Below are 10,235 nucleotides of genomic sequence, written 5' to 3'. Positions count from 1 at the left end.
CGATCATCAATATTTCAATGTGTTCTTCATTCTTGAATGCTTCATTTGACTACCCTCTTTGCCTGATTTCTTCATGCACCCTTGTCATGCTATTTTGGAATACCTATAATTGTAATCACTCATGGAAAGCAAACACTAGCCTAAAAATATCCTATTGTAACATGTTTCATGCAAGTTTTATGTTCATGGCCTAATAGTGCATTCGTAAAATACAAGGAAAATTTTGGGCACAAGGGCACATAGTGAAAGGCTGAAGGGTTGAAGTTTTGATGCTTCGGGGTACACTCATGCACTCAACAAGTGTTGGTGGGAAAAATTCCCTGAGGTAAGGGTTGAAGAACTCAACAGATAAGAACAATATAATGAACAATTCAAAGTCAAGCAAACATGCCAAACATATGAATTACTAAATGTGGATTTGGAAACATACCTAGAGGTCCTATATTTGATGATGTTCCCTTAGGGTCTAAACCTTCTAATTCCTTCAGAACAAGCAGGCCTGCAAGTCAATTCAAAAAAGAATATACATGAAAGATAATTCAATGTGCATACATAAAATATATGTTAGATCATTATATATAATCATACAAATTACTATTCATGAGACAATAACATATCAGGAACAAGACATGAGCTTCTTTAGTGATTAATAGCAATAGGTACAGAAAAGGTACAACTTGATCCAAGCCAAAACACCGAAGAATCCTTCCTTTGGATTCATCTAGACTGAGCCATGAAGGCAACCTCTCTAACAAGTGCAAGGATATGCTATAAAGATGATGAACATATCTGCAAAGGAAACAAGGGTTTCCTTAGGGACTATGACTATTTGAGGCATGAGAAAATTAGACTTGATTTGGGAGAAAAATGGGTATAATATTGATAACCCTTCTCTTTTATATTTTAGTCCTACCCAAGGGGTGTATACATGCCACTTGAAATTAGTTATTTTAGTTGTACTACGGGCTCCTATAGGTAGGCTATCAGTAAAACCCATGAAACCCACCTAGAAAATAACATATTATTTTATTTTTTCATATTTAAAAAAGTATACATGAGTATAGATTTATAAGACCCATGTATGTACGTGATTTAGTGCAGGTAGAGTCACTTATGGAATTTGAAACATTTTTCTTTTAAATAAGATCAAGTCTGCATGGGAAAAGGCTACCCAAGGCCATATAAGACCTTCAAGTCTACATGAGTTCTAAATGATGCTATAACAGATGCCCCCTAATATATGAGGTCAGAAGCAGTACATAATGGACGAAATATATTAAGTATAGAGAGAGGATTCATCTAAAAACCTGAAAGGAGATCATTCGATTCTAACACATCAAATACCTGTGGAAAGAGTTACAAAGAAAAGTCATGTTTGAGGTAGGAATACCCATGCTCAGAGTTAATAAAGAATCTCCACACATCAAGTATAAATCAGATCCAGAATGTATACAAAAGTGAACAAAAAGATTTTTTGAACACCTAATGGATAATCAGATCATAGCTGCAAAGGAACATGATGAAGCTATCTCTCAAAATCACATATATAATAATATATGATCAATGATTCTAGAAGACTATCTGATCAATGATGCTACATAATTGATCCTCATAAAAGTACCAAGTCATATATGTGGAATAATGGTAATGAATAAACTCAAGTGCAAACATATAAGATGTTGATGTGAAGGAATGAAACATATAAAGGTGAAAGGTGTCATTGGTAGAAAATTGAAGGAGTTTTTAAGTGAACGAAAATACTAACACAACTTGAGGTGTTCACTAACCAAAGACAGTACATTTCTACACTATGGGAATAAATGAGTTTAATTCAACCATGTGAGAAATCATTTGATTACCTATCGTTGATGTATACCAATAAAAAAATGAGACAACTTACCAATAATGATAATAAGTGTCAAGGTACCCCAGTCCCATCTAACAAGTGTGAATAAATGTGTTGAAGTCAAACACGTGAAAGAATCTACCTATCAGGATACATTAATGCATTCTCATTGTGGATAGCGAAGGATTTTGACACTAATGACCACAAACCATAAGGTACTGAAAAAGGAATTTATACGTGGTTTACAGAGTAATGAGTCGGATTCAATGGGAAAGGATCTACGGGAAGGAAGGCATTAAGGCATCCCACATCAACCAACATGAGTGTAACCCACAGGCCGATAATTTGGAAGAATTCAGATGAAGAGAGATGAAGTAACCATTCTGAAGTACATTTCCAATGTACACAAGATGTGGCTAGTGCATGACATAAATTCTCTGAAGCAACCAATAATGAAAGTAGACACAAAGGCAAGGAATACACCAATAGGGTTAAATAGAAACCAAGGTACTGCATGAATTCCAATCTGTGATAATGTAAGATGACATCAAACACGAGGGAAACCAATAACTCAAAAATGCATGATATTGATTGATGTTGAGCATAAGGTCAACTATAAATGATGTAAATAGGTCTAGGGTACGACTCTAGGCCTACTCTTAGAGAAATTTGTTGGAGTCGATAAGAGGATACCCGCTAGTAAGAAGTCAATGAGGACCTCCTTAACCAACACGAGTGAAGGACCAAATAGTTTATGTGATATAGAAGATAACTTGGCAAACCAACAATGGCTAACATAAATGAGTCAAGAGACACCATAGAATGACCGACAATAGGTTTAATTCCCTTGAACAAAAGAATAATTTTATGTGACTTTATGGAAGAATAAGGAAACTTTGTATAAGTTTTCAATACAGGAGGCATTAACAAACTCTCCATATGATTGGAAGAGATAACCAACCAAAGGAGGACTGACTCATGAACAAAGTTATGGCTTCCCTCAAGGTAGACAAAGTCCCATCTCGATGGAGGAAAGAATCATTTTAATTTCTTTATACAAGGGTAACACAACTAACCCTTGCTACCATCAAATGATGAAGAAACTATCCCATTACCACTCTTTTATTGGAATATTTTATTTTATTTTTTTCTTTTTCATAGTTAAAGCCTGAAAAAGAAAAAAATAATACCTATAGTATAGAGGAGATAATGAGTGTAAGGGGAAAGTGCAATAGTTCGAGGGACTGGAACAATCCTATGTTCAATGAAAGGTGGTGAATGCTAGTCATCGACACTCTGGGGATGTTCTCTCCATGAAAAAAGATAGGTGTCAAGTGGCAAAGGCTAATGGATGCATGGTTTGAACTTGTGTAAGTTCATGGTAAAAAATGGCTTACAAATGAGTTCAAATGAATCCAAAGAGGCACAAGTGGTCAAGATTCAATGTAGCAGTACAAATTAACACATGGTAGCCTCTTGGGTATATGGCAAGAAAATATTGAAGAAGAAGAAGAATTAGGCTTCAATGCAAAGTCATGGCGAGACTAAAGAGGAGTCCCAAGCCTTCACAGTACTTGCAGCATGGGTGACATATGTCAATGAGGATCTAACTAGGAATCCCATGGAAGGGAAGGCCCTACCACTATGTTACAATTTTACAAGACGATGAGTGAAAGTGGTTAAAAATCACAACAAAATGGGGTAGACCCTATGGAAAAATATTGCAGTATCAGTTCAAGACGCATTATGTAATGGAAGAATGATATGTCTTAACATATATGCCATTTCATAAAATGATACCTACCATGATAGGTAAACGATAGTGGAGTCCAAGTGACTGAAAAACATCACTAAGTCTTTGTTACCCTGAAAAATAATCTCTCCCAACACTTGAAACAAAAGTCAAAAGTTCATAAAATTATCAAAATTAAACATATTTAACTTTAGAAAGTGGTACTTTAAAAATGACCTATAAAAGAGATTTTTAGACTCACGCAAATTCATTTTAACCATCCAACTATTGAGAAGAGGGCTCTTGGAGAAAATTTTGGCAAACCAATCTGATCAAATTCATTGACGACTTCATCACTTACAATCTCAAGCCAATTATTATCTTGAAACTCATCCATTTCATCCAATATTTTAATATTCAAATCGATTTTAGAGAAAAAAAATTGTTTATAAATGATGCTCAGTGTGTATGCGGGTTGACAACTTGAAAACCACATATAGAAAGCCCTATATGCAAGTTTTCAAAGGAAAATTTGCATGTGTATGTGATTTCTCTTTACAAAAGTTGTGTATAGTACACACAGTAAAATGAAAAACTTAATTTCTAATGGATGAAATCCCTCAATTTTGCAAGATGTCGATCATTTGGAGAGAGAGACAACATACTAATGTTGATAATGAAGTCTTCGATGATCAACAATCATTGGATGGATTAAAAAATTGTGGATTGCTCAAATTCTTCATGATGCTCAACATGAGAACACAAACTCGATTGTTGAAAATATCAGTTCATTATTAGGACCCAGAGAAGGAGATATTTATTATACATCATATGTCTTTACCGATCAAAGTAGAAGATATCTACTTCATAATAGGACTTTCCCGAAGGGGAGAAGCGGTTGACCTCACAGTGAAGGCTCATGGAGCCCTTAACATTGTTGATTATATTGTCATATATTGTGCACCAAAGATTAACAAGGTCGAATTACAGGTTTCGGTCAAGGCAATCATGAACCTGCCAATCAAAATCATCCTTTCAAGCATTGCTAGGATAACAGGTTCAACATCACTACATTAGACTTCATGGCTTGCTATGTTCTTGGTAGTAGAATGCCCAAGACCAATAGTTTATTATTGGTGTACAACACTCTTGATCAACATGAAGAAACAATTGACATCAGTCAGACATGGAAAAAAGAAGACTTTAGCTATGGTAGCATCCTTTGTTCATTTTTCTTTGAGTAGAATTTGGCATTACGAGCTAGAGTTACTATCGCCATCAGCAGTCTTAGAGATACTAGGATGGCCAGATGGGCAAATCTAATGCAGTGACTTGGTGGAGGTGAAGTCACTCTGGTGGTCTTTGATGGCGAGTTCTTCCACTGGTGGGAGCCACAATTCATGGGCATAGATGACTACCTGTATGAAGGTGTAGATTTCTGAGAGGATCTGAAGCTAGCACTTCCAGCGAGGACGCATGGGGTGACATTGGTAAAATATTAATTTTTACTTATTCAATTTTTTTTTGGATTTTTTAATATAATATCAAGAAAAACATAGTTACCGATCAAACAAGAAAATTACCTAGTACCCATTTTTTGAGGTAGCAAAAAATCACTCGATTTTGAAAACTGGTGATTCAGAATACACCATTTTTTTTGGAGCATATTTTTGGCACTTTAAATTTTTTTATGTATGAAGTATAAACAATTATTTTTAAATCTCAATGATTTTCATGCTGATTTTGAAAAAGTTTTGATGCAATATGAACATATTTTTTTAGAGGGCTTATTTTCTACACTTTAAACTTTCTAATGTATTAAGTGTGGATAATTTGTTTTAAATGTTGATGATTTTCATGTTGGTAATAAAACATAAATTTTTTTTTAAAAAAAATGGCAAAAAAAGATCATATATATATATATATGTGTGTGTGTGTGTGTGTGTAAAAAAAAAACCTAAATTAACTTGTAAAAATAAAAAATTTAAATAAAAATTAACAAAAAATAAACAAATAAATTGATTTTTTTCAAAAGAAACAATTTATGGAAAAAAATAAACCAATTTTTTTTAATAATTACCAAAAATAAATTAAAATAGAAATAGAAAGTTTAAAAAATAAATTAATTAAATAAACTAAATTAAAAATTTAAATTTAAAAACAATTAAATATATATATATATATATGAAAAAGCTCAAAAATTTAAAATTTAAAATAAATAAATAAAAATTAAAAAAAAAATAAAAAAAATCCCCGCCCACCCGACCCAACCCAGCCCACCTCACCCTCAAGTGGCTACCACTCGTTGAACGGTAGTATAACACTTCCTTCCATACTGCAGCAAAAATGACCCCATTTATAGCACTTTATAGATATCATCCACCATCCATCACATCATCTTTAAGAGAAAATTCTAAGTTTCAAGTAGTGGAAGATCACATCGAGCATCAACAACAAGTTCTCCAACTCTTAAATGATAAGCTCACTTTGGCGCAAAATCGAATGAAACAATAGGTAGATGAACATTGCAGTGAAAGAAGTTTTGATATAGGTGACTGCATATTTTTACGACTACAACCACACAAACAAATGTCTCCCAAGAAAGCTAAGAAGGATCATAAATAATCACCCAAGTACTAGATTCCTTCCAAGGTGTTGCAAAATATTGGAACTATGGCATACAAATTGGAGCTACCCACATCTTCCCGAGTACACCTAGTTTTCCATGTTTAATGCTTAAAGAAGGTTGTAGGTGACAGGCTTCTAGTTCAAACAATGTTTCCAGAACTTTATGAGGAAGGGAAAATCATATTTCAGCCTGAAGCAGTCATGGAAACAGGAACCTGGCAGCTACCAAATCGATCAATTATAGAGTATCTCATTAAGTGTAAGAACTTACCCACTGAGGATTCCACATCGGAGGATGATAATTTTATACAAAAGCATCCATAACTACTCAAGCATTGGGGACAACACTTTTTTGAAGGAGAGGGGCATGTTAGATCCCTATAATACTAATGTATTCCCCCTATTGTTATTGTTGTGCCCATGTAAACCCCATATTGCTATTTTTGTGCCCCATAGAAGCCTACTATTGTTATTTTTGTGCCCTTATATTATAATTGTTATGTAGGCTCTGATTATATTATGACCCCTTATACTCCTATATATAAAAAGGAAGTATTGTCATTTGTATTATCCAAGAATTGTTCATTTATGTAATATAAAGGAGGTTTCCCCCTCGAAGAGGATAATTTTTAAGAGGTTGATCTATCTTTTTTGTGAGTTGGTTAAATAACATTCAATCACATATTGTACCTTCCATTTCAATTATGGATGCTTGGTGATCATCTTTCCTGTAATCCATCAATACATACATGTGGGGCATGCTCTAAGCTACACCCCCATAGACTGGGCTTCCTATGAAAGCAAAGAGGTGGATTTCTCTCACTTGGGCCTAGTAATCCCAGGTTTTGGATATGCAGTACATCTTAGAAAGTGGGTCTGGGTTTAGGGCCTAGTGATTTAGGATTGGATTACAGTAAAGCTTGAGAGAATAGGAGACAGGAAAATTCCTCACAGTGTAGGTGGTGAAATCTGGTCACATACCTGTTTGTGGCCTAGTGATCATGTGGATATCATGGTAAATCTCGTTATGATATGTTTTTTGTGTTGGACTAGTGATGTGGGATGGATTATGGTAAATCCTAGTTTCTATTGATGAGGGTGAGGTGATTTAGCCTCTCTATGCCCTAGTTGGTTCTTTTGGTTTGAGTTCCACATTCATGCTTGGAATATGGCACAGGGGTGAATGGCTAAAGATAGATTTTTCTCAGCCATTCTACGGTCAGGTGGAATATGGATGTCCCATCCCAGGTTTGGATTTTTCATTATTAATGAAAGGTTATTTCTCCTTGTATTTCTATGATAATTATACTAGATTATATGAGTTTTATATGCCCGTGATTTCATTGATATTTTTGTCCCTATTATGTTGGTTATGCATATTTTTTATGCCAACATTTATGTATGGCTCTCATCATGGTTTTAGTTAGAATTGAATTATAAATGTATCTATGACCTAATGGATGGAATGACTTTCAATGTGTTGAGGCATAAATGCTTCATGGTGAATCTCAGATAAGTATGAGACCCGTATGCTCAAATTTGTTCTTTATACCTATAGTTTACATATTCGTGATATTTTTGAAGAAATTCTTATCATGGCTAGTAGGGGTCCATTCAAGGTCTTAAACAAGTATTTTCTTTAGTACTATTATTTCCATCTTATTTTACTGATATGAAGAGATGGTTAAATTATTAGCAATGGCCTAGGCTCTGGGCCTGAAAAAGTGGCTCAAATCATGTGGCCACTAGCATAGTATTGGCTAAATGAGTCTCTGAATGCTAGCAGGCAATCCTATGAGAGTGACTTTTGGCTTCTGAACACTGTCATGCCTATAGCATGAGAGCGACTAAGGCTTAAGCTATCCAAAAGCTTACTGGGACCTAAGGGCAAGTTGTCTAGAGTGTTGGATTGGTTCCTGAGGGTCCTGAAGCTAATGTTGAATGTTTGTGTGTTATGTTTCCATTGACTCCACTTCCTTGAGGTCACATAAGAGGTCGAATCTAATCATAGTAGCCTCTCATCGCATGTTTACCCCTTTTTTCATGGTTACTAGCGTACATGTGGGAGGAGGGTTTTACATGTTTATTCACCGTCCATTGAAGCATAGCCCTAAGGATATTATTGACAACTTAAACTTGGCCATTCCCTTGGGGGTGATAAGATGACGAATATTGATGTTCGAAGCCCAATAGAGAGGATAACTTACACCATATCTCATCTTCAAAATTTTTGTGATGGTTGGAGACCAATTGTTTCTAAACCCCAAATCGAGCAATAACATGGTTAAAGAAGAAGAGGGTTTTTGTAGACGCAATGTTATTGAACACTAGCATGGCTTCAACTGATTTTGTGAAATATTCGATGACCACGATAATATACTTATGATTATTAGCAGATGGGGGTTGAAACTCCATCAAGTCAATAGCCCATTTACAAAAAGGATCGGCTACGAAAACTAGATGGAGGGGAACAAGTGGAGCTCACACCTTAGGGGTGTAAAACTGGAAATTGGGAGAGTGTTGATTGCCTCAATACAATTGCTAAAGAGAGAAGGCAAAATTTACCTGGTGCGCATGATTTTATGGGAAGTGGCCATTCCTGAGAGGTGACCACCACAAGCACAACTGTGGAAAGTATTGAGCACTTTCTCAACTTTAGAATGGGTGAGACAATGATGAAGGAGAGTGTTGATACATTGACAATAAAGGTCACGATCGATGAGGAGGTAGCGAGGGGCTTGATGTCAAATACATCTTCATTCATCTTAAGTGAGGTGGATAGTGAATTTATGGGTTCATGAATAGGTAAGGATGTCACCCTACGAAGAATCATCTGAGGTAATGGCGAACGAGTTTTCATCTGTGAGGTCGTCATTGACCAATGAATCAGGTGCATCATTGGGAAATTAAGAAATAAGTTCAAAAAGGGCTAGACCTTTCTTACTCTTGGGTGTGACAAATTAAAGATCTAATTCTTAAAGGATAACAATCCAATGGGTGTACTTCCCGCTAATGATCCATTGACTCAATAGGAAAACCATGGGGTTGGAATTGGTCACAATTTTGGTTGTACGCGTAAGGATGTAATGACAAAGATTTTGAATAGAGAAAGCAATAGCCAACGCTAGCTTTTCTTCACAGGAATAGGACATAGGGGAATTGTTAAGGTTCTTGCTAACATAGTACATGATATGCTCAATACCTGCAAAACATTGTTGTATGAGGACCCCAACGACCGAATAGGTGGAGGCGAAGATGTATAAGATGAAATCCCTCTCAAATTTATGTGGACTAATAAAGGGAGAAAAAGTGAGAGTATATTTGACGGCATCAAAATACTGTTGAGCTTGGTCATCCCAAACAAATGGAATGGTAGATCAAAGGAGTATAAGTAACCCATGAGCCATGGTTACACAGTTAGGAATAAAATGAAGAAGAAAGTTAGCTTTGCCTTGGAGGCTTTGTAACTAGTGAAATGTACAGGAAGGAGGAAGTTCAATGATGGCTTGAACTTTGAGCGAGTGAAGAGTAATACTGTCTTTGGACATAATGAAGTCCAAAAGTCAGTCGGCGATAATTTAAAAGACACACTTAAGGGGATTGAGGCGAGTGTTATAATTGTGACATTGGAGAAACACGATACACAACTCATGTATGTGTTGCGATCGAAGTATGGAATAAGTGGTGAGATCATTGAGATATGAAAGGATAATATGAACCAAGTCATGAAAGAAGTAGTACATAGCACACTAAAAACTGGCCCCAACATTCTTTAAACCTAAAGGCATGACCTTATAAGAGAAAGTTCCCCATGGACTAGTGAAAGTGATTTTAAGCTTACCGGCATAATGGATATGTATCAGGTTAGATCCAAAGAATCCATCCATAAAGGATAGAACCTCATGCCCCTCACACTAATTAATGACCTGGTCGATGAATGGTGTGGGAAAGTTGTCTTTGGGACAATATTTTTCCAGATCGCAGAAGTGAGTGCAGAGACAAATGGTGTCGTGTTTCTTGAGAACGGGA

Source organism: Pinus tabuliformis, chromosome Q (assembly GCF_031772625.1).
Source record: "Pinus tabuliformis cultivar Carrire ecotype Pingquan chromosome Q, CPIR1, whole genome shotgun sequence".
NCBI lineage: Eukaryota > Viridiplantae > Streptophyta > Pinopsida > Pinales > Pinaceae > Pinus > Pinus tabuliformis.
Note: the sequence above shows the minus strand (reverse complement) of the source record.